The sequence below is a fragment of the Miscanthus floridulus genome, chromosome 7 (assembly GCF_019320115.1).
Source record: "Miscanthus floridulus cultivar M001 chromosome 7, ASM1932011v1, whole genome shotgun sequence".
Lineage (NCBI taxonomy): Eukaryota > Viridiplantae > Streptophyta > Magnoliopsida > Poales > Poaceae > Miscanthus > Miscanthus floridulus.
In genome coordinates, this window is record NC_089586.1 from 18,402,267 (window position 1) to 18,426,778 (window position 24,512).

Here is a 24,512-nt window from a genome sequence, read left to right on the forward strand (position 1 = left end):
GGTCATGAACTAAACAAATATAAGATGTACGCTCTATGAAATTTAGTATAAAGCATTAATATTCAATACAAACTGATATTTGGTATAGGATTTCTCAGCTAAAGAATAACATTACATTTAGTATAGCCGTTGATCGCTTGGTTAATACGAACAGCTAAGGAGCGCAAATTTTCATTTTGGCACTTTTGTCTCCCGTAGACCTAACTGAAAGCGGATTGATAATCACGCAATAATTATATTCACTGATCAATCGTAATACATATAGGACTTGCCATCAAGAGCAAGCGAACCTGGCCGAACGTACGTCGGCTCTATGCGTGTATGGGCCTGTAGCAATTAGGCCCAATGACATGATTACAAGATGCTAACCGAAAGGCCTAATAAAACACTAACCAGCAGTCCACGTGACCCTGTCATGGTAGCAAGATATGGTGTGTGGTGTACGTTTGATCATACATGCACGTATTTTACAAGTTCATGTATTTGTTTGCGTGTTTCGTAACTTGTTGGACCAAAGTGATACAACCATACAAGCTGATGTATGGTTGGTGCAATTTACTCAAATGTCTATATGTTCAATTATTTGCAAAGCGTCTTACTTAAAATTTGTCATCAACTGTGTCTGTCTGGGAAATTAAAAGGGCTTATTTGGATTCGCTCTAGTTTGCCATGTCAGTTTTTTTTTAGAAAACATTTTGTTGTCATCACAACTCTAATTCACCAAACTTCTAATCCATCAATCATTTTTTCAATTATCCTTGTTTCTTGTCGGCTTTTTAGCTTTTCAGTTCCAGGAGCTGAGATGAGTTTGAAACTTCGAATCTACGGGCGGGCGGGCGGCTATGAGCCTGTGACCTGGTGGCGAGCCTTGCAGCTCGTCCGCTCAGAAAAACAGAATTTCCTCCCTGCAGCGACTGGAAAAGAAAGACGCTGGCAGCCCCAACAGGACGCGGGGATTCCCTCGGAGGCTCACAGAACCTCTGACCCCTGTTTCCCAGGCTCCTCTGTCTTACATCAGCAATTCCAACTACTGCAAAGGGCTGGTTCGCTGGTCTGGAAGAGACCAGTCAGCCGGCTGGTCCCCCTCATGTGTTACTGTTCATCAAACCAGTCAAACCGTGTTTTTCTCTCACAACAAACCAGCTAAAACAGTGTTTTTCAGCCAAGTTTTAGAATAATTTCCATAATGAATCTAGTAATAGGGTGTTTGGATCCCCCCGACAAACCCCTGTCACATCAATTATTTGGGTATCGATTAGAAGTATTAAACATAGACTAATTACAAAATTAATTGCATAAATGGATATTAATTCGTGAGACGAATCTAATAAGCCTAATTAGTCTATGATTTGCCCATGTGATGCTAATCATAGATTAATTAGACTAAATAGATTTGGCTCGCAAATTAGCATTGGTTTATGCAATTAGTTGTTTATGTTTGGTATTCTTTTCTCCTACATTTCAACAGCAATGATGCATACTGAAAATGTTCTGCAAGTTGCAACCTTTCATGTCTGGTCTGTGCACTATCGCATTCGAATATGTTCTGGTCTCTGCGCTATTGCATTCGGGTAATCTATTTAAATTTAATTTCCAAATGTCATTGCAGGGAGGTTTTCCTGGATGCTGCAAAAAGGTGGGCATAGAAGGAGCAGAAGAACTGCTCCAAGATGCTACCAATGGAGTTGATGAGGTATATTTTCAAGTGATCTCTCTCCCTCTAGCCATATATTCTCTTCTGGAAGGCTCTCATGTCATTTTTGCTCTAAAAGGTTCGGGAAGAACTCAACAAGTATTCATCTGACACAGTGGTATGTGGATTAGGCGACAGTTCTATTTACGTCTCGTTTCCAGTCAGCAACCCCCCGTGAAATTTTTTAACGCCTATGCTGTTGTTGGGTGTAATTAACTTGATGTTGTTTGCTCTTACTAATTTATACATACATACATGGGCTTCCATTATTTTATTTGGGCCATCTAGCTAGTGTCGTAGACTCGTGGGGGCCTGGGCCATCCGGCCATCAATGCAGGAAGCCAGGAAAGCACACGCAGAGCTCGTTACGGCCTAACGGGATATTCACACGCAACGAACGGAGAGCCCTTCGCCGAATCGCCGCTGCGGCGCCGCCTAGCCTCCTCGACCTCGTCTTCCAATTCACCAGAAATAAAAAAAAATCCCTAACCCTGGTCCTGATGGTCTCTTCCGTCTTCCTTCCCGGCCAAGCGCGGAGCCGCGGAGAGCGGGCGGAGGCGCCCAGGGCCCAGGCCAAGAGTGACGAGTCCGCGAGATAGATCGGGGAGCGGGGAGCCCACAGGCCACAGGCCAGCGGCCAGGACTCCAGTCTCCAGGAGGCCAGGCCATGAAAACCTAATCAAGCAATCAGTTGATCAAGGTAACTTAGCTATACTTTGTAAAATAATCTTGTTTGGTTAATCACTTTTATTTAGTTCAATTTGTAGTCTTTTAAAGCTTTACAAGCCTACATTTCTAGTATTGAAAGATATTGCTACTTGAAAGGTCCTAATGGCTAGAGGGGGTGAATAGCCTATTAAAAAAATTTATAACAACACTTAACAAATCGGTTAGACAATTATGAGGCGAAACAAGTGTTGCGCTAGCCTACTAAAAGGTAAGCCACCTACCACAATTCTAGTTTCTATAGTTTATATCCACACAATGGCTATATCACTACACTAAGTTAGTGTGCTCTCAAAAGCTATCTAAAGAGCCACACTAATCAAACTAACAAGCTCTCACAACTAGCTACACTAAAGAGCTTGATAACTAGTTTGCGGTATTGTAAAGAGAGAGCAAGATAGTTATACCGTGTCGAGGAGTGAACCAATCAATCATAAGGATGAATACCAATGTAGACCAATCACCTCGGAATCAAATGATGACACAATAATTTTTACCGAGGTTCACTTGCTTGCCGGCAAGCTACTCCTCGTTGTGGCGATTCACTCACTTGGAGGTTCACGCGCTAATTGGCATCACACGCCAAACCCTCAATAGGGTGCCGCACAACCAACATAAGATGAGGATCACACAAGCCACGAGCAATCCGCTAGAGTACCTTTTGGCTCTCCGCCGGGAAAAGGTCAAGAACCCCTCACAATCACCACGATCGGAGCCGGAGACAATCACCAACCTCCGCTCGACGATCCTCGCTGCTCCAAGCCGTCTAGGTGGCGGCAACCACCAAGAGTAACACGCGAATCCCGTAGCGAAACACGAACACTAAGTGCCTCTAGATACAAACACTCAAGCAATGCACTTGGATTCACTCACAATCTCACAAAGATGATGAATCAATGATGAAGATGAGTGGGAGGGCTTTGGCTAAGCTCACAAGGTTGCTATGTCAATGCAAATGGCCAAGAGAGTGAGCTTGAGCCGGCCATGGGGCTTAAATAGAAGCCCCCACGAAATAGAGCCATTGTACCCCTTCACTGAGCACAACACGGGGTGACTGGACGCTCCGGTCATATTGACCGGACGCTGGATCTCAGCGTCCGGTCACGCGATGCGTGCCACGTGTCCCCTCTCTTCAAATGTCGATCACCCGATCTCAACGGTCAAGTGCTGACCGGACGCAGCAGCTCAAAGTGACCGGACGCTGGACCTCAGCGTCCGGTCGTTTCTAGTAAGCATCTAGAGATGACTTTTCACGACCGGACGCGTCCGGTCATGCTCGACCAGACACTCCCAGCGCCCGGTCACACGACGACTCCCTAGTGCGCTGCCACGTCAGCAGCACCGGACGCAGCCCTCCAGCGTCCAGTCGTTAAGTGACCCAGTGTCCGGTCAGAGACTGAAACACGCGCCCTCTGCTGCCACTGACCGGACACGCCGGTCCAACCGAGGCCAGCGTCCAGTCACTTTCAGTGACCTCCGTCTTTTCTGTATAGGGCGCCGGTGCCACCGTCGAACTATCCGCACTCTACGGGCGGACACTCTGCCGGTGAAATCTCTTACCATTGCTCAAATGTGCTAACCACCAAGTGTATCGCCTTGTGCACATGTGTTAGCATATTTTCACAAACATTTTCAGGGGTGTTAGCACTCCACTAGATCCTAAATGCATCTGCAATGAGTTAGAGCATCTAGTGGCACTTTGATAACCGCATTTCGATACGAGTTTCACCCCTCTTAATAGTACGGCTATCGATCCTAAATGTGATCACACTCGCTAAGTGTCTGGATCACCGAAACAAAATGGCTCCTACAACTTATACCTTTGCCTTTTGCCTTTTGTTTATCTCTTTCTTCTTTTCAAGTCCAAGCACTTGATCATCACCATAGCATCACCATCATCATGTCATGATCTTCATTTGCTTCACCACTTGGAATGTGCTACCTATCTCATGATCACTTGATAAACTAGGTTAGCACTTAGGGTTTCATCAATTCACCAAAACCAAACTAGAGCTTTCACTACTGCTAAAGGTTCAGGAAGCACACCTGCTGGACGAGCAAAGGTTGCTGGTGCTGTTAAATTAATGATGTCATTTGACTTTGTTTTTATTTTGCATGTTATGAAAGAACTCATGGGCATCACAGACCTACTTTGCAAAAAGCTACAGCAAAAAACTCCGGATATTGTCAATGCTATGGATGATGTGGCCACTACCAAGGAATTGATCCAAAGTTTAAGAGATCATGGCTGGAGTGCCCTTTTTAATGATGTGACATCATTTTGCATAAAACAAGGAATACAAGTGCCAAATATGAATGCCTTCTATGCGGACTATATTCGATCTCGTGCTGAGAATGAGCTATCAGTTGAGCATCACTACAAATATGACATTTTCACAGTTGCTATTGATCAACAATTACATGAGTTAAATTGCAAGTTCAGTGAACAAGCCACGGAGCTTCTCGTTTTGTGTACAACTTTGGATCCTGCTGATTTTTTCTGAACAAGAAAGAAATAACTTGAGACATCAATTACAACATTATGAGCTTGGTGTCCTCGCAAATCCACAGTTCCAGAATTTATCAACTATTGCTGATCTATGCCGTCGACTAGCTAAAACTAGAAAATCAAATGACTATTATTTGATTGACAGGTTATATAACATCCCTCATTTTTTATCTACTATCCCAAATCATTTTTATAGATGGCAAATACTAAGCATTTTTTTCTTTGACAGATTGATTCGGCTTGTTCTAACTCTACCAGTTTCGACAGCTACGTCAGAGCGGGCATTCTCTGCAATGAAACTTGTGAAGACAAGACTCTGAAATAAAATGGGAGATGAATTTGAGAGATTGCTTGATAATATACATTGAGAAGGAGATTGCAATTGAGTTCACAACTGATACACTTATTGATAATTTCTATGATATGAAGACACGCAGAGTAAGACTAAAATGAAAAATGTTAGTTTCTATGAATACTTTTGCTTGCAGTAACTTTTATGTAATGAAAAATATGAAACCATGACTTTATATGTGATATATCTGGTAAAGTATATCCAATCTTCATCTTCCCTGGGAGTTCAATTATAGCAATCTATTAATTAAACTTGGCTGCCCTCCCCCTGTCTAAAAATCCTGGCTCCGCCACTGCCAATCAGCCGCTAGCAACTTATCCATTGCTGTTCACTGCACTGTGTTTCTTTCAGATTAATGGAAAATATCAACTCAATGGTGGCCAGCCCTCAAATATATTGACGAGGGCCCTTGAGATGGCAGCAAAACACTACTACAGAAAAACACTAATCTAGCCATGCCAAACCTTGGAGTCTTCGGCAATTTAGTTTTATTTTATTTTATTTTGTTTATTACCATGGATGGCCTTTTAGGTTGCATATTGGTTGTTAAGAACTTGATAGCGTGCCACCTTTGTGCGCGTCACTATAGGCCTTTTAGGTTGCATATTGGTCGTTAAGAACTTGATAGTGTGTCATCGTTTTTCTAGGGGTTGGCTTTTATGGGTCTTACACTCATTTTACCATTGCGGAGGTTCTTTCTAGTCTTTCACCAAACCTATCTTGGCGAAGAGATCTCATTGGTCCCAAATTAGTAGCGTGGAACAATTTGTTGCCCGTATTGCTAATATAGAGTTGGCCCATGAACAAGATGAATTTCACTGGAATTTAAATCCAAATGGAAAATTCTCGATGAAGTCACACTATCAAGCGTTATTACATATTGATATCCCAAATATTAACAAACTCATTTGGAAAGTGAAAGCCTCACTGCAAATAAAATTTTTCCAGTGGTACCTAAGACGAAGAGTTATATTGACAAAGGATAACCTAGTAAAGCGTAATTGGCAAGGTAGTAAAACTTGTTGCTTTTGTCATAAAGAAGAGACAATTAAGCACTTGTTCTTTGACTGCCGGTTTGCTTGTTCAATTTGGTCTTTTATTCATGTTGCGACAGGTCTTTTAAAACCCCACAGTATAGGTTATATGTTCACTGGCTGGCTAAGAGGTGTTAACAAAGATGTCAAGCTTTTACTCCTGCTAGGAGGAGCTACGACTTGTTGGTCTATTTGGCTCAGCAGGAATGATATTGTTTTTGAAAAGAAAAAAATTGTTTCTCCTGTGCAGGTTATCTATTTGGTTACCCACTAGCTACGTACTTGGGCTATCCCGCAGAAGCCGGATTTGCAGGATACAGTTGTAGCGGTATCACAACAGTTGACGCAGGTGGCCAATGATTTTTTCTCCCAGGCACATGGGTGGCGGTCTAGTTTACAAATTGATAGTCACTAGATTGTACCGGGTTTCTTCTCTTTCTGGCTGCGTGCCTCATGTTAGGCAGAGGCCGGAAGTTGCCCTCTTTAGCTTTGTATCAACTCGATGTATTGGTTGTGAGATTTTAATAAAAGCTTCCTTTATCAAAAAAAAAAAAATTCCATCTCTTGAAGGAGGTGGATGAAGCCACATGTTTTTATCAATTATTAAAAAAATGCAAGTAAGGTCACGATCGAGTAATCATCTAACCATGTAACGTGTTTCCCCATTACCAATAAAGATATGATTTTTTATATCAATTTTATTTAAATGTGCGTATCAGCTATTAATCCAGGGACTGATATATGATTCACGGAGGACCCTCAGTTAGGGGCCCTACACATTGGGATTGGGCATCGGTAGCAATGATGCTCTGCATATCAATCTCGATGTCCCTGCCGTGGCGGAAGCTGGGGGTGGCTCCGCGGCAGGGACGCGACGGCCTCGCGCCGCACCGGGACGTCGTTGAAGAGGTGCAGATCCGAGGTCTGGGAGGACTTCGAGGAGATCTTCACTGAAGGTGCCAACGGCAATAGGGTGAGAACTCATGCTAAGTGCGTCTACTATAAGTCTATGCTCACTGGTCGTTCTTGTGCTGGTACTGGTCATTTGATTCACCATAGGAAAGCTTGCAAATTGAAGGCTAACCATGCTGTTCTAGTGCAATCCCGCCTTCAGTTAAATCCCGATGGCTCTGTCCGTCATTGGGATTACAGCCCTAAGACTGCTAGGGTTGAGTTGTGCCGTTTGATTGCTAAACTTGATCTGCCCCTAGGCATTGGTGAGACTGTTGCATTTGAGGAGTACATTCAACATGCTCATAACCCTAGATTTTCTAAAGTGTCTAGGCAGACTACCAGTAGAGATATTGCTAAATGTTTTATTGAGCGTCGTGCTAAGCTTATGGACTATTTGCAGAATTCTGTTTCATCTTTTTACCTTACCTCTGATATATGGTCTGAAAATGCTAAAGAGGATTATTTATCTGTGGTAGCTCATTATGTCTCTGCTGATTGGGAATTAGAGAAGAGAGTCATTGGGCTTAGGCTGATTGATGTGTCACATTCTGGTAGTAACATTGCTGATCGTATTGAAGCTGTTGTATCAGAGTATGATTTGAAAGATAAGATGTTCTCTGTTACACTAGACAATGCATCATCTAATTCATCTGCAATGCCATTCTCACACCTAGGTTCATTGGTTACCTTGGTCCTGATCCTGAACCCCTTGAACATGATCCTGATAATGTAAACATGAACACTCTCATGCATCAGCGTTGTGCTTGCCATGTCATTAACCTTATTGTGAAATCTGGTTTAAAAATACCTGAAGTCTTATACAGAGGCTTTCAGAACTGCAATTTCTTTCTTAAATTCTTCTAATCAACGCATTGCTGCATATAAGAACTTCTGCTATCTTAAGGGGATGCGTCCTAGGAAGTTTGGCCTGGATATGGATGTTAGGTCGAATTCAACTTATCTCATGCTTAAGCATCTCATGCCACACAAAGCTACATTTTCAGTCTTTGTTATAGCTCATTATGGTTTGTCTGGAGGCCAGCCTCTATTGACTGATCAACACTGGCATGTTGCTGACAAAGTTTTAGAGTTCCTGGAATTGTTCTATAATTCTACTGTTGCTTTGTCTGGTGTTTATTACCCAACTAGTCCATTGATGTTGCATCATCTCATTGAAATTGCTGGGCATTAGCATAACTATGAGAATGATGATTTGCTTAGACCTATTGTTGTTCCTATGAAACTTCAATACCTCAAGTACTGGAAGAAAATACCTCTGTTGTATTCATTTGCTTTTATTCTGGATCCTAGAGCTAAAATGAGATGTTTTCATAATGTTTTGACAATTCTATCTCGGTCTGTTAGTGCTGATTACGCCACTTATTATGCTGAGGTTAAGAATGAACTGTACAAGCTCTTTAACAAATATGAAAACAAGTTTGGTGCAGTTAGGTTGCAGAGGCCTTCACATCCAAGAGGTGGTTCTGGTAAGAAAAGAGTCTTAGGTTGCAGAGGCCTTCACATCCAACAGGTGGTTCTGTAGAGTCTTGGGCAAATTTTGGCCTTCATCCGGTGCAGTTGTAGTTGGTTCTCCTCCTCCACATGTTTCTAGTCCATGTTGCATCTCGTATGTCATCTGTTTCTGAATTGTCAGCTTATCTTGATAGTGACACTGTTACTCAATATGGAGAGGATTTTAACATCCTTAGTTGGTGGCAGCAGCACAAGCTAACCTATCCAATTCTGTCCATATTAGCTAAAGATGTTATGTCAGTTCCTGTTTCCACAATATCTTTGGAGTCTTGCTTTAGTCTTACTAGGCAGGGTGATCGAGGAGCGGCGTCGGCGCTTGGCCCCAGAGTTGGTGGAGATGCTGACTTTGATCAAGGACTGGGAGCTGGGAGAAGCAAGGGCACAACACAGTGTGGGGAATCCGGAGTTAGAAGAGGCCTTCTCCAACCTATACCTTGACGAAGATGAAGCTGGTGCTGCTGAAGCTGGAGCTGCTGGAAGTGGTGCTGCTGGAGCTGGTGCTGGTTCTGCTGGAGCTGGTCCTTCTACTAGGACCTGATCTGCTGATCCTTGATCAATATCATTTATGTAATGGGGACTGTAATGTGACTATGTGACTAAGTGAGACAGACATTTGAACTCTGAGCTGGGCTGTACTCTTTTTCTTTCTAGGGTTTTCTCACGAGGTGTGAGTTTTTACCTAGAAAGGTTTTTAACAAGGCAGCCACTAAAACAGTTCAAATAATATTTGATCTTTTGAATGTTCTTGTGTCTCACTTGATTTGTTAAATTGTTGATCGGGTTAGTCTTAGAGACATTGAGTTGAAGTGGAAGTGTTGGTACTTGATCTGTAATCTGTTGAATTGTTGATTTGTTTGAATTTAACATTCTGTTGATCTGTTTGAATTTGAATTTGAATGGAGATTGAAATTTGGAGTAAAAAGTACATCCGAGATTCTTCTTCACAGAGGAAGCAGCGGCTTCTTGGATTTCGAGGTTTCACTGTTCTCGCGTTTGACTCGAAGTTTCGGTTACCTCTTCTTGCCTGACAGCAGTGGCCCCCAGAAGCTAGAGACAAAACAATCTTACAAACTTCCTGAGCCGTGTTCAAAATAGATAATAAAAGCTCAGTTGGTATGTTTGGGCCATAATACAATACCATTCTTTTGCATAGCGGGACACGTGATTGGCAGTTGTATATGATGTAAATTTTGACGAAGGAAAGTATATCATTCAGCAAAGCTCAGAGAAAGCTTGAATTGCCATGTTTGCAAAATCGGATCCTCTCTACTGAGTTGGTGGCAATTTGGGGTTGTATTGTTTTTTTTTCGTATTCACTTGTCTTCCATACTGAAGATAACATTTCTTTTTTCTGCATACCTTTTCCTTTTCTCTCTCTCTATTTTTCTGTAAAGCTCTTTGGTCAATTGATCTGTAACTTCTGCACAAAAAAAAGGCGGTGAGCAGTTTTTACTTTGGTTTCTCTGCACAATTGATCTGTAACTTCTGCGCAATTGATCTGTAACTTTCTGCATACCTATATGATACGTTTTCATTGCAAATCTTTACTTTGGTTTCTCTGCTTGAATGGGGTGAGTCTGTACAGAGCGGTTGGTGCTGTTTACTACTCATATCAACTCTCTTATTCCTCTGAATGCATGCTGTACCTGGTCTGAAAGGGATTTGTCTCCCTCCATTTTGCACCTAAATATAAAATATTGTCAACGAGAACAATATTTTGGGAAACTTCTTTTGTGTGGGTTTTCTACACACACAAAAATACAATTCCTTTTGTATTTATTGTTTAGTGAGGACGAGTACAACACATGTTGTACACTGTAAATAAAATCCAACATCCTCAGGAGCTGCTAAACCTTAACATTATCTCAAAAACACTGCTTCGAAATTATTACCAATTTATTTGTGATGGATATTTTTCACATCCCAAATTTTGGAGGTTGCAGATTGCTAGGCAAAAAAGTTGTCGGTGTGCATAGGATTCTGTTTGTTGTGCTAGCAAAAAAAATTATAATCCTAGAGTTGATTAAAGAAATGCTAGCAAAAAGCAACATAAGTATCTGGAAACAAAGCGCAAACCCTAACAGCAATGTGAGCACAAGCATTAAACCTATTAGACTTTACTTTAGAAAAGTTCCACGAAACCAAGAACTGAAGAAAGCCAAAGAAAGGTGAATCAAATGCATCTAGCTTTATTTTCCATCGATTTGAATATTCATACAAATTACATTTTTCGCATATATGCAAATAGATTGACAAAAAAATGGTCCCATCATCCATCGCCTCGCATAGTAGTAAACGATAATGATATACACACTACCTACCTGCTGGCATTATTATTTTGTGAGTTGTGACCACTCCTTTTCTCATTTCCAAGTTGGGAAAAACATTCAGTAAAGTAATTGAATAGGTCATTACAGAATCAAACTGAAACTCAAGGCTTCCGTGGGAATTTGGAGAAATCCGGGGCGTCGTCTCTCCATGTACGCGTTCTTCCCTTCCTTTGCCTCCTCAGTGCCGTAGAATATCAGGGTGGCATTCCCGCCAAGCTCCTGCAGCAGCGGCGTCGTCACTCGTCAGTAGTTCACCACACAAAACAGAAGCTTAAATTGGCTTTGGCAAGCTATACCTGGAAGACCTGCATGGCCGTCATCAGCAGCATTGAGTGCAGATTTCAGCACCCGGATGGCCATGGGGCTGTTCCTTAAGATCTGCCTGCACCATTTGACAGTTTCTTGCTCCAGTTGAGCAAGCTGCATGTACAGAAGCAGTGTACTTGTCACTGCATCAGCAGGATCCAAACAGTTTGTTTTTTGGTAACTAATTAATGATAGATTTCTGCACTCACTGGCACCAGCAATGTTCACAAGTCCCATTTTGTCAGCTTCATCAGCTGTATAGAACCGCGACAGAAACCACATCTCACGGGCTCTCTTCGGTCCAACCTGTGCACGAGGGAAATAATTGGATTTGGACAGAGAATACCATGCTATTTATATCATGTATATGCTGATAATATGAAAAATGCAATACTGGTCCACGACTCAAAACACTTGATGGGATAATATGTTATTCAGAACAAACTCTTTGGGGCATTGAAGGTGCTTTGTTTCTTTTTCCGAACAATGTATGATAGGAGTAATGTCTCACTAGAACTAGATTGAAATGTGTTGTAGCTAGGACACCGTGACGAACATCTGAGCAAGTAACCGATAGATCAGCATGATAACTCACCAACCGGGACATTATTGAAGATCCGTAACCAGCATCAAAGCTTCCAACCTGTGATACGAAGTACAAGATGGGATGTTAACTATACATCATGCTTACTGTTACGGTTAAAGAAAGGAAAAGGATTAGTTAATAAGCATAGAAAAGGTAATTCCAGAAGGACACTGATTATTTCACTTTATTGGTATTTGGCATTATCTGCATCCTATACACCAAGATACAAAATAGACCAGAAAATCACCTTGGGCCCTGTCTGCCCAAATATCGCATTGTCTGCTGCAATTGTTATGTCACACACCATATGCAAGACATGCCCACCACCAACAGCATAACCAGCAACCTGATAGTAAATGATGACAGGAAATCAGTGTATAAGATAAGATGAAGTAAGGAAATAGGAAAAGACGAATAACAATGATGATAATCATACCATAGCAATAACAGGTTTTGGAAGACGGCGAATTTGCACCTGAAGAAATGATTCATCTGATTTTCTTAGTATTAACGATAGAGTGCTAATGTCTTATGAACTAAAAGATTATCATTTAATTTTACACACTAAGACTACAAGTGGCAACATGACAAGCAAAATCCGCTCCTGCAAATTTACTAAGCGGGACATCAGCATAAATATTCAGTAGTCAGGAATTCTAGTCTAACTATCTATCATCATATTATGTGTTAGAAGCTGAACGATGTAAATCAATTCAAACCTACTAAAGAAATCACCTGCACTACAAGTGGACACCTGCATTGCGCGTAAAGAAATCATTGATAGAAGACGTGCAATTTTTCTAAAAAATAATTCATTCTCAAAAGAAAAGTTCAGCACAACAACGATTCTCTTACAGAAAACAATAATCGTGCCCCATAACTTATCAAGTTTATTTACTCATGCATAAAAGTGTCGAAGAGGTGCGGTCTGACCTGGAGATCTAGAACGTTGAGGCGGCCGAAGCTATCGAAGTCAACGTATCCATCAGAATCTCTTAACGCCTGGTCACCGCCGCTGCAGAACGCCTCGGTTCCCTGGTCAACCAAAACATCCAAAATAAGCTTATCTTATCTCCGACAGCTAACCCAGCTCCACAAATGTTTCTTCTTCTTCTTTTGTTTCTCCTCTAAAAGCATCGGTAGTAGTAGTACCTTCCCTGTAAGAATGATGACTCCAATGGAACTATCATCTCTAGCATCGTTGAATGCGCGCATAAGCTCCTTCACGGTCAGCGGACGGAACGCGTTCCTTCTGTTTGGCCGGTTTATGGTGATCTGCAGCAGCAATACATACGCATCATTGAACAGAACACCAAATGCAAGACCCGTGTAACTGTAATTGTAATCCAGTAAGCAGCGAACGATTAAAGTTCTTGGAAATCCACAATCGAGCAGCTGCACTGTTGACAGGAATTGAATCCAAAACTTCACAAAGGATGTCGACGGAAGCAGGGAGACTCACCTTGGCGATGCCCTCTCCTACGGCCTTCTCGTAGACGATGTCGACGAACTCCTTCCCCGACTCGTCCGTGGCGGCGCGCCACTCCGGTGGCTCCGACGGCACGTCGCCGTGTACGCGCCGGTAGCTGTCCCTCGCCGGCGAGGACGACGACGACGACGACGCTGCCGTGGAGGAAGGCGCCAGGGGAGGGACGGTGGCGTGCGTAACCGGGAACGACGACGACGGAACGAGGTGGGCGGCGATGCGGGCCAGCCTCCTCCCCGCAGCGTCGGCCATGGCGAGAGCTAGCCAAGGTTATCCGTATCGCTTTGCAGCTGCCTTCTGACTTCTGAGGAACCAATTCCGACCGCAGAGGATATCATCCTGCCTGCTGAACCAGGAGGACGGCGTGGTTAGAATTGTTGGATTTAGTTAGAGGGACATGCATGTGCACGCGGAGTCACGTTGAGTGCTGTCATGTGCTTCACCAGGATGACGATAATAATATTTCAACGGTTATAAAAACAAATGATATTTTAACGCACTCCTTTTTTTGTTTGGGATTTTTAAACTTAGATAAAAGTAAAATTCATTTTTGAGTTAACGTGTATAACCTTTTATGTGTTAAATCAAATCATTATATAGTAGTGACGAGGACTTGAGAGGAAAACACACTGTATAAGTTAAGATTAATTAGGCCCTGTTCGGATCCCATGGCGAAACTTTAGTCCTGCACTTTTAGCTCTTTTTTTTTACCACGGAGATCCAAACATGGAGGGTTAAAAGTGAGCAAATGCCTAAAAACTAGGCTAAAATATTTTGCTCCCAAAAGGACCTTAAACTGGGCTAAACTCCCTCGGGGCGGGCGCTGGATGCCCCATACCCCTTGCCGCTTGTATGTATGTCTATGCATGGATAATTAAATGAGGGTAAACCAGTTATGGTAGATTAGAGGACTAAAGTTTAGCTCATAGATCCAAATAGCCCAACAAGACTAAAGTTTAGGGGCTAAACTTTAGTCATTGAACTAATGATCCAAACACCACCTTATTTAGTGATCAAATTGTTAATCTCGTCATAAGCAACTAGTAACGATGGTTCCCTGTAGACAAGATAGATAGACACCTTTTCACTGACTCACTGACAACCTGTTGCTATATATATACACGTACTGTTCATCAATGAGAGACATCGGTAATTTTCACCTATGCGACATTTTTCACTCAACACGTTATTACACACTGCTCTCCACTGTCGCTAAGACGCCAGAAGAGGGAGAAAGGAGTTAAACCTTAACATTATGTTAAAATAAAAAAAAACTACTTTTAAAATTGTTACCAATTTATTTATTTATCTTTTTTTGAGAAATATTTATTTATTTATCAGAGAACGACATTTTCCCACCACAAACTTTGGAAGTTGCAGATTACTGAAAAAAAAAACTGTCCTCCCCCCTCTCCTAGAAAAAGGAGAAAATATGCACTTTTTTCTGGGCCAAGAAGGCCGATGTTGCTCAATTTCACTGCTCAATACTTCATATAGGGGCTTCTCGTGGACCCATCCTTCCAGTCCCCAACCTTATCTCTCCCGTTTTTTGTTCTTCTTTTCCGAGACGAATTTCCTCACCGGTGAACGGCGGCGCTGTCGTCCGCGGGAACCCGAGCAGATGCACGGAAATTCAACGGCACTCTTACTGAGGTAGGGTGCTTCCCATATGCCCGCTGATTGCAATGTGTTAGCAGTAATATCCTTGGGGCTACATTTTCTATTATGCCCTACTGCGGATACGTTGAGATGGTAGGCTATGAGCTGATAGGGTTCAGCATAGGACTCGAATCTGAGGTCGCTGCTTCATGCAGAGGATAGAGACGCAGTACATGGAGATCCTTCACGGTTCGGGAATCAGTCATCGATTTGCCCATTTTGTTATTGTTGGTGACACTTTACTTTCCTTTGCATTTCTATTCTAGGAGCATTTTGTTATTGGTGGTGACACTTTACTTTACTTTCCTTCACGGTTTTTTTATGAAACAGGAGGGGTGGAGCCCCTACTGGACGCCCCATACCCCTTACCGCTCGTATGTATGGCTGTACATGGATAATTAAATGAGGATAAATCAGTTATTATAGATTAGAGGACTAAAGTTTAGCCCATAGATCCAAACAGCCTAGCAAGGACTAAAGTTTACTTGGACTAATGATTCAAACACCACCTTATTTAGTGATCAAATTGTTAATCTCATCATTAGCAACTAGTAATGATGGTTCCCTGTAGACAAGATAGATAGACACCTCTGTTAGATTTCTTTTTAGGCATATTCATCAGATCGGGATACATAGTAGTAGAATAGGTGTTCGGGATTCACAGGGAGACAGAGAGAAAGGGGGTGATAGGTAGCAAACCATCGAAGGCCGTAGTGGTTGAAGCACCGGCCGGGGTCTCGTTGACGGACGCCATCTGCGCGCCGGCAGCGATGTTCGGTGGAGAGGGAGTCGGCGCTGTGGCGTCCTCAGCGGCGGCGTGTGCGTCGGGGTGGCGTTGCCGGCGTCGGTGGTGCTTCCCGTCGCTGGCAGCGCCCCTTCTCAAGATCGGGTCTAGGGTTAGGATATCGGTGGGGTGACTGGCGGCGCGGTGAACCTCGTACTGCGAGTCCCGGCTCCCACCTTTCCTTTATAGCGCTGTGCGACGGGGGCCCACCAACCATGTAGAGTTGGGTGCCCCCGATCAGGGCGCGAGAACAAGGCCCAAATAGACCGTTGGGCCTAACTGGTGGGAGATCAAACCTAACATTCTCCCCCTTGATCTCTCATCTATTTTTGTTCTTTAATTTCATACTCAAAACTTTCAATTCATAATTTTCTTGCTTCCATCCTATTTCATCACAGATTAGTGCATAGAACTGTCCCATCGTCACAGCAATTAGTGCCGTTAGACTAACAGCCACAATACATTTCTCCGTTTTGAAATGTAAACTTTCTTTAGGCCCTTCGTATGTTCGGGAATCATAAGCTTTCCCTTAAACCCATACTGGCTACGTGTTCTCTGAACACGTTGGGTGGTAAGCCCTTTGTGAGCGGATCCGCGAGCATTTTCTCTGTACTTATATGCTCAAGATTTATTATATGATTCCAAACTTTATCTTTCACAACATAGTACTTTATGTCAATGTATTTGGCAGCACCACTTGACCTATTGTTGTGAGCGTACTATACCGCTGGATTGTTATCACAATACAATCTCAGTGGTTCATTTATATCATCAATCACTTTCAATCCGGGTATGAATTTCTTTAGCCAATTCACCTGCCCCGTTGCCTCATAGCATGCTACAAACTCGGCATACATTGTCGAGGATGTAGTTACGGTTTGTTTAGAGCTTTTCCACGATATAGCCCCTCCTGCGAGAGTAAATACATATCCTGACATGGATTTTCTTTCATCTCCCGCATAATCAGAATCTAAATACCCCTCTATCTGTAGAGAGTCAGATCTTCTATACGTAAGCATGAGGCCTTTCGTACCCTGCAAATAACGCAGGACTTTCTTCACTAATTTCCAATGTTCAATTCCTAGATTCTTTTGATATCTGCTAAGTAACCCGGTAACAAAAGCTAAGTCAGGGCGTGTACACACTTGAGCATATTGTAAACTTTCAACAGCTGAAGCATACGGTACCGCTTTCATTCGATCAATTTCATATTGGTTCTTGGGACACTGATGTTCCCCAAATCTATCGCCCTTGACTATAGGAGCAGGTGAAGGACTGCACGCATGCATACTAAATTTCTTCAGGACCTTTTCTATGTATGCCTTTTGCGATAATCCTAGAACCCATTTTCTCCTGTCTCGGTGAATCTCTATTCCCAAAATGAACGAGGCCTCACCGAGATCTTTCATATCAAAGTTTGAGGACAAGAATTTCTTCGTTTCCATTAGTAGATTGATATCACTACTAGCAAGCAAGATATCATCCACATACAAAATTAGGAATATGTACTTTCCATTCCTGAACTTTGCATAAACGCAATTGTCCTCAATATTTTCTTCAAACCCAAAACATTTTATCGTTCTATCAAACTTCAAATACCACTGTCTTGAAGCTTGCTTCAATCCGTAGATTGATTTCTTCAGGCGGCATCCCATATTTTCCTTTCCTTTTACGACAAAACCTTTTGGTTGTGCCATATAAACATTTTCTTCCAAATCCCCATTTAGGAAAGCCGTCTTTATATCCATTTGATGTAACTCCAAATCATAGTGGGCTACAAGTGCCATTATAATTCTAAAGGAATCTTTACATGAGACTGGAGAAAACGTCTCATTGTAATCAATCCCTTCTCTTTGCGTGAAGCCTTTCGCCACAAGTCGTGCTTTAAATCTTTCTATATTCCCTTGGGAGTTATATTTTGTTTTGTAGATACATTTACAGCCTACTATTTTGGCTCCTTTGGAAATATTTTTTAAGTCCTAAACTTTATTGGTACTCATTGATTTCAATTCATCTTCCATGGCCTTAAGCCACTTTGATGAGTGGTCGCTTCTCATGGCTTCTTCAAATGAGGTGGGATCATCCCCCATCTGACATTCTTCTGTTTCATAAACTTCATAGTCATCAGTAATAGCTGATCGTCTTATTCTTTGAGACCTTCTAGGTGCCTCCGGCACTTGTTCCACATTGGGTTGTTGTTGTTCTTCCTCATGTGCAACATTTGGTTCTATAGGTTCCTCAAGGATAGGTTCCTCAAGGACAGGTTCCTCATGTTCATTTATTGTCGCCATGGGAGAACTTGCAACAGGTGTTGGCACTATAGTATCCTGCACTGTCGGTGCAACAGTAGCAGGTAGCGTGAAGAATGGTTCTTCAACCATCGGAGTGGGTACATGTACCCGCTTCTCCTATAGGCTGATTTCTCGTGCTACCACGCTCCTCCTGATCATGTTATCCTCCAAGAACACAGCGTGTCTTGTTTCTACAATCTTCGTATGTCTGTCAGGATAATAGAAGCGATATCCTTTCGATCTTTCTAGATAGCCAATAAAATGGCAGCTGACTGTCTTGGAGTCTAACTTTCCTATGTTTGGGTTAAACACTTTTGCCTCAGCCAGATAGCCCCACACACGCAAATGGTTAAGTGAGGGTTCCCTTCCTGTCCATAATTCATATGGTGTTTTAGGCACCGATTTACTTGGTACTCGATTAAGTATGTGAATGGCGGTTTTCAGTGCCTCCATCCATAAACTAATCGGTAATGTGGAGTAGCTCATCATGCTTCTTACCATATCCATTAAGGTACAGTTACGTCTTTCAGCCACTCCATTCTGCTGAGGCTCCCCCGGTGTGGAGTACTGAGCAACTATACCATTTTCCTGTAGGAACCTTGCAAATGGTCCAAGAATTTGGCCATATGGGGTATGTCGCCCATAGTACTCTCCACCTCGGTCTGATCGTACTATCTTGATTTTTTTATTGTGCTGATTTTCAACTTTAGCTTTAAATATTTTGAATTTATCCAATGCTTTCGATCTTTCTTTAATTGGATAAATATTGCCATAACGAGAGTAGTCGTCTGTGAATGTTATAAACGAGTCATAACCATCCACACTTTTCATAGGAAAAGGACCACATATGTCTGTGTGGATTATTTCTAAAATTCATGTGCTTCGTTTGGCATCTTTCTTAATTTTCTTGACATACTTTCCTTTGATGCAATCAATATATTGTTCTAAATCTGAAAATTGTAAGTGCGGGAGAATTGATTCCTTAACCAATCGTTCCATTCTCCCCCTCGAATTATGGCCCAAGCGACAATGCCATAATTTCGAAGAGACAGTATCAATTCTCTTCCGCTTCTTAGTTACATCCGCAGATGGGGAATCATTCATATTCTCATTACATACATTGTTCGCATTCTCAGCAAGAAATAATAAATAAAGCTTGTCTTGTCGGAAGGTAAGACCAACACATTTATTATTAACCAGTATCTTACACTTGCCATCACCAAAATGGCAATCAATTCCATCATCATCAAGTTTCGAAACACTTATCAAATTTCTACGCAAAGAGAGAACATAAAGTACTTCTTTAAGTCTAAGTACAAAACCATTATTCAATTCTAAAGAAAAATCTCCAATGGCTTCAACATTGGCTTGCACTCCATTTGCAACTTTAATCGTTCTTTCTCCTCTTTGCAAGGTTCTCGTCCCACTTAACCCCTATAAGGAATTTGCAACATGAGTAGTTGCTCCTGAATCAACCCACCAAGTGGATTTATCATAACATAAATATAAGGATTCATCTACAAATGTAATAAATTCATCACCTTTCTTTAGCAGAGATTTCAGGAAGTCTGGACAATCCCTCTTGTAGTGTCCCTTCTTGAAGCAGTGCTTGCACTGATCTTTTTCAGCTCCACTATACTGCTGATTCTCACAATCCTAGAGTTTCTTTCCCTGTGAACTGGAGGAAGAGGTCTTATCCCACTTAGGTTTCCCTTGTGGTTTAGAATTCTTGCCATTAAAGTTCTTTCTTTTGTCATCCTTCACAAAATGAGCAGATTCACCTTGTGAGGACTTTATCCTCTTCTCTTCTTGAGCACACATTGAGATGAGTCTTTCTATGCCCCATCTTTCGGGCTGCATATTGTAGTTCATAATAAAGGTGTCATATTCTTTTGGCAAAGAAGCAAAAATCAAATGAATCAGGAAATCCTCCTCCTTCAAATTCATTTCTTTTAGCTTAGATGTCGTAGTGTTCATCTTCAAAATGTGCTCTCTTATGCTACCACCAGTGAATTTCTCATTCACAAGCTTCTTAATTAGTGAACTTGCTGTGGCCTTGGTAGACCCAGTAAACTGACTCTTGATTTTCTCAAGATATTCTTTGGCAGTAGCACATTCAGGGATTGAGCCCCTTATCTGTTCTTCTATGGTGGCTTTGGCTACCAACAGACACTTGCGGTTGAAGAGAGTCCATTGCCTATGTTCAAGGTCATATTTCATTCTTATTTCAGCATGATCACGCTTTCGAGCAGCGTCAGATTCATGAGATCTCCAGATTCATTGTCACCTCTCACCGGGTCCTCTGGCTCAGTAGGACATAGTGAGGTGATGGCAAAATTGACCTCTCCCAACGCAAGTTCCAATTTATACTTCTTCCGCCACACACGGTGATTGGTTCCGTTGAGTGTCGGGATGTTGGCAATGTTCACAATGCATTTGCCTCTTGAAATCACACCAGAGTAAGTAAGAAACATTTATACATAAAATTTCATGCTTTAACTCAACGTTGGTCAAATTAAAACTTATAATTCATCCATGCAAATATTTTACATCACCATTCGACAGAAGTAAAATTAATGCACAATTTCTCATGGATCAAAATTATAATATTGTTATCAACAATGTTGGTCAAAAAATAACAATATCATAATCGTATCAAAATTATCAGAAATTCATTTCTCTTAAAATTAAATTATCCCGTTGGTTCAAATTTAATCAAAGAGAACAATAATTATCATGCACAGCGGAAACATTAATAATCTTTTCATATTATTATTTTCCAGAAGCACTAAAAAATTCACTGTTTTCTGAGCAAAATATCGTTGGATAAAATTTGCACAGGAAAATTGTATCAAAATCATTCAAATTCATCAAAATTATGTATTAAAATTGCTCCTGGAAAATAATAAGAAAAAAATTTTCTTCTTCTTCTTTCATTTCAGGCCTACGCGGCCCAGCTCGCCTAGCAGCATGGCCCGGCCAGCAGCGCGCGCTGCAGCGGCCCAAGACGGCCCAGCGTCTGCGCGCTCGCCCAGGCCGCACCCAGGCCGCAACCTGGGCCTAGGCCGGCAAAGTGCCTCGGCAGCGCACTCCCGCCTGGGCCTCGAGTTGGCCTAGCGAATCTCGACCGTTCGTTCTGATCCGACGGCTGAGCGTCCGTTTCGCGCAGATCAAAAACGTCGCCGCGACCGACGCCCTGGAAACCCTAGCGCATTCGTCCCTTCCCTTTCTCTCTCTTCTTCGCCGCTCTCTCTCATCTCTCTTCAGCCACAGCAGTGAGCCGCAACCAAGAGCGAAGGAGCAATGAGCGAGCGAACCTTTGCGCCGTCGCCGGCCCCCTCACCGGCGCGCGTGCTCCCCAACGGGTGAGCACGCCGCCGTCGAGCGGCCTGGCCGCGGCGCTTCCTTGGCCGAGTCCGGCGAGCCAGCGCCCCTGGCTCGGCTTCTTCTCCCACGCCGGTGAAGGTTCATCCGACGCACCCTAACCCTAGCCCCACTTTCCCCTTTCTGATTTGAGTTGTTCTTTTCGGGTTTATCCGACTGGGAAAATAGGGTTAGGGTTAGGGTTCGTTCTTGCCGATTCATTTTCTTTGCTTTCGATTTCTTTCTTTTCGTTCATCCGAATGGAAAACTTGGGGTTAGGGTTAGGGTTTTGACCTTTCTTTCTTTCTTCTTCCCCTTTTCCCTCTTTCGGATTTGTGTCTAGGGTTCTCGGAATCCGACCCTCCCCTTTTCCCTTCTTCCAATTTGATTTGGGGAATTAGGGTTAGGTCTTAGGGTTCAGCTTTCTATTTTCTTTCCTGGTCCGCATCAGATCGGTCGGTTTCATTTCTCCGATCTGATTTCTTGTCCAGTGGAGTGGCTCTGATACCATTGTTATATTTCTTTTTAGGCATATTCATCAGATCGGGATACATAGTAGTAGAATAGGTGTTCGGGATTCACAGAGAGACAGAGAGAAAGGGGGTGATAGGTAGCAAACCATCGAAGGCTGTAGTGGTTGAAGCATCGGTCGTGGTCTCGTTGACGGACACCATCTACGCGCCGGCAGCGATGTTTGGTGGAGAGGGAGTCGGCGCTGTGGAGTCCTCAGCAGCGGCGTGTGCGTCGGGGTGGCGTTGCCGACGTTGGTGGTGCTTTCCGTCGCTGACAGCGCCCCTTCTCAAGATCGGGTCTAGGGTTAGGATGTCAGTGGGGTGACTGGCGGTGCGGTGAACCTCATACTGCGAGCCCCGACCCCCACCTTTCCTTTATAGCGTTGTGTGACGGGGGCCCACCAACCATGTAGGGTTGGGCGCCCCCGATCAGGGCGCGAGAACAAGGCCCAAATAGGCCATTAGGCCTAACTGGTGGGAGATCAAACCTAACAACCTCTTCATGAACGTACTGACGAAGCCAACAGCGAATGCCAGATTAGGGCGAGTGTGCACTAGGTAGCGCAGACTGCCGATGAGGTGCCGGTAGTGTGTGGGATCGACCTCCGCCACTGTGCTGTGCCTGCTAAGCCTCAGCCGCTCCTCCATTGGAGTATGGGCAGGGTTGCAGCCAGCCATTCCATCGAGCTCCAGAATCCTCTTGGCATAATGTGTCTAACGGAGGGTGATGCCGGTGGCATCTTGATGCACCTCGATGCTGAGGTAGAAGCTGAGGAGGCTGAGGTCACTCATGTCAAAAGTCTTCTTCATCTGAACCTTGAAAGTCTCCACCTCTCGATCCTATGCGCCGATGATGATTAGGTCGTCGATGTAGACGCCGACGAGCAGGACAGAGCGTCCACTGCCCCACCGGTACATCGCCACCTTGTGAGCACTTTGCTAGAAGCCCATCTCCTTGAGTGTGGCATCTAGCTTGGCGTTCTAGGCACGCAAAGCCTGCCGCAGGCCGTAGAGGGCCTTGCGGAGATGGTAGACCTTCCCCTCTCCTCCGGCGATGACAAAGCCGGGCAGCTGCTGCACGTATACCTCCTCCTTGAAGTCGCCGTTGAGGAAGGCCGATTTGACATCCATGTGATGGACGCGCCAGCCTTCTTGAGCCACCAGCGCGAGGAGGACCCTGATAGATTCCATGTGCGCCACTGGAGCAAACGCGTCGTCGTAGTCCACCCCTTCTTGCTAAACAAAGCCACGCACCACAAGTCTTGCCTTGTGCTTGATCACCGCGTCCAACTCATCCTTCTTGAGCTTGAACACCCACTTTAGGGTGATGGGCCAGTGATCGGCAGGGAGTGGCACCAGCTGAAAGCTCTAGTTTGGTTTTGGTGAATTGATGAAACCCTAAGTGCTAACCTAGTTTATCAAGTGATCGTGAGATAGGTAGCACATTCCAAGTGGTGAAGCAAATGAAGATCATAACATGGTGATGATACCATGATGATGATCAAGTGCTTGGACTTGGAAAGAAGAAAGAGAAAAACAAAAAGCTCAAGGCAAAGGTATAAACCATAGGAGCTATTTTATTTTGGTGATCAAGACACTTAGAGAGTGTGATCACATTTAGTTTTGATAGCCGTACTATTAAGAGGAGTGAAACTCGTATCGGAATGCGGTTATCAAAGTGCCACTAGATGCTCTAACTCATTGCATATGCATTTAGGATCTAGTGGAATGCTGACACCCTTAAAAATGTTTGTGAAAATATGCTAACATATGTGCACAAGGTGATACACTTAGTGGTTGGCACATTTGAGCAAGGGTGAAGAAGTTAGAAGTGAAAAGGAGTTGGTCGCGAAGACGCTGGCATCGGTCAACTGACCGGACGCTGGGTCTGAAAGCATCGGACGCTGGCTGCTTGCGTCCGGTCGAACTGGTAAGATGGCACAGTGCCTAGGGTTAATCACCGGACGCTGGACTGTGTCCGGTCAAGGTGGACCGGACACGTCCGGTCGAAGAAATACGCCTCGGGGAGCTTACTGGAAATGATCGGACGCTAGGGCTTCAGCATCCGGTCAGTTTTACCAGATCGTCCGGTTAGCTTCGTAGCCGTTGAAATCTGACGAACAGCGTTTAAAGCTAGTGACGCATGGCGTCCATTAGTGGACCGGACGCTGAGTCCAAGGTCCGGTCAGTTTAACCGGAGCGTCCGGTTAGAGCGCAGTTTGCCCAGTGAAGGGGTACAACGGCTCTATTTCATGGGGGCTTCTATTTAAGCCCCATGGTTGGTAGTGGCTCATATTTTTGGCCATTTTCATTGACATAGTAACCTTGTGAGCCTAGCCAAAGTCCTCCCACTCATCTCCATCATTGATTCATCATCATAGTGAGATTGAGAGT

The 24,512-nt window shown here is 43.4% G+C and overlaps 1 pseudogene; it reads right to left on the reverse strand.

Moving 5' to 3' along the window:
• Positions 1 to 10,976: 10,976 nt before the first annotated feature.
• LOC136462711 (1,4-dihydroxy-2-naphthoyl-CoA synthase, peroxisomal-like) lies at positions 10,977 to 13,867 on the reverse strand (annotated as a pseudogene).
• Between the last annotated feature and the right edge of the window lie 10,645 nt (positions 13,868 to 24,512).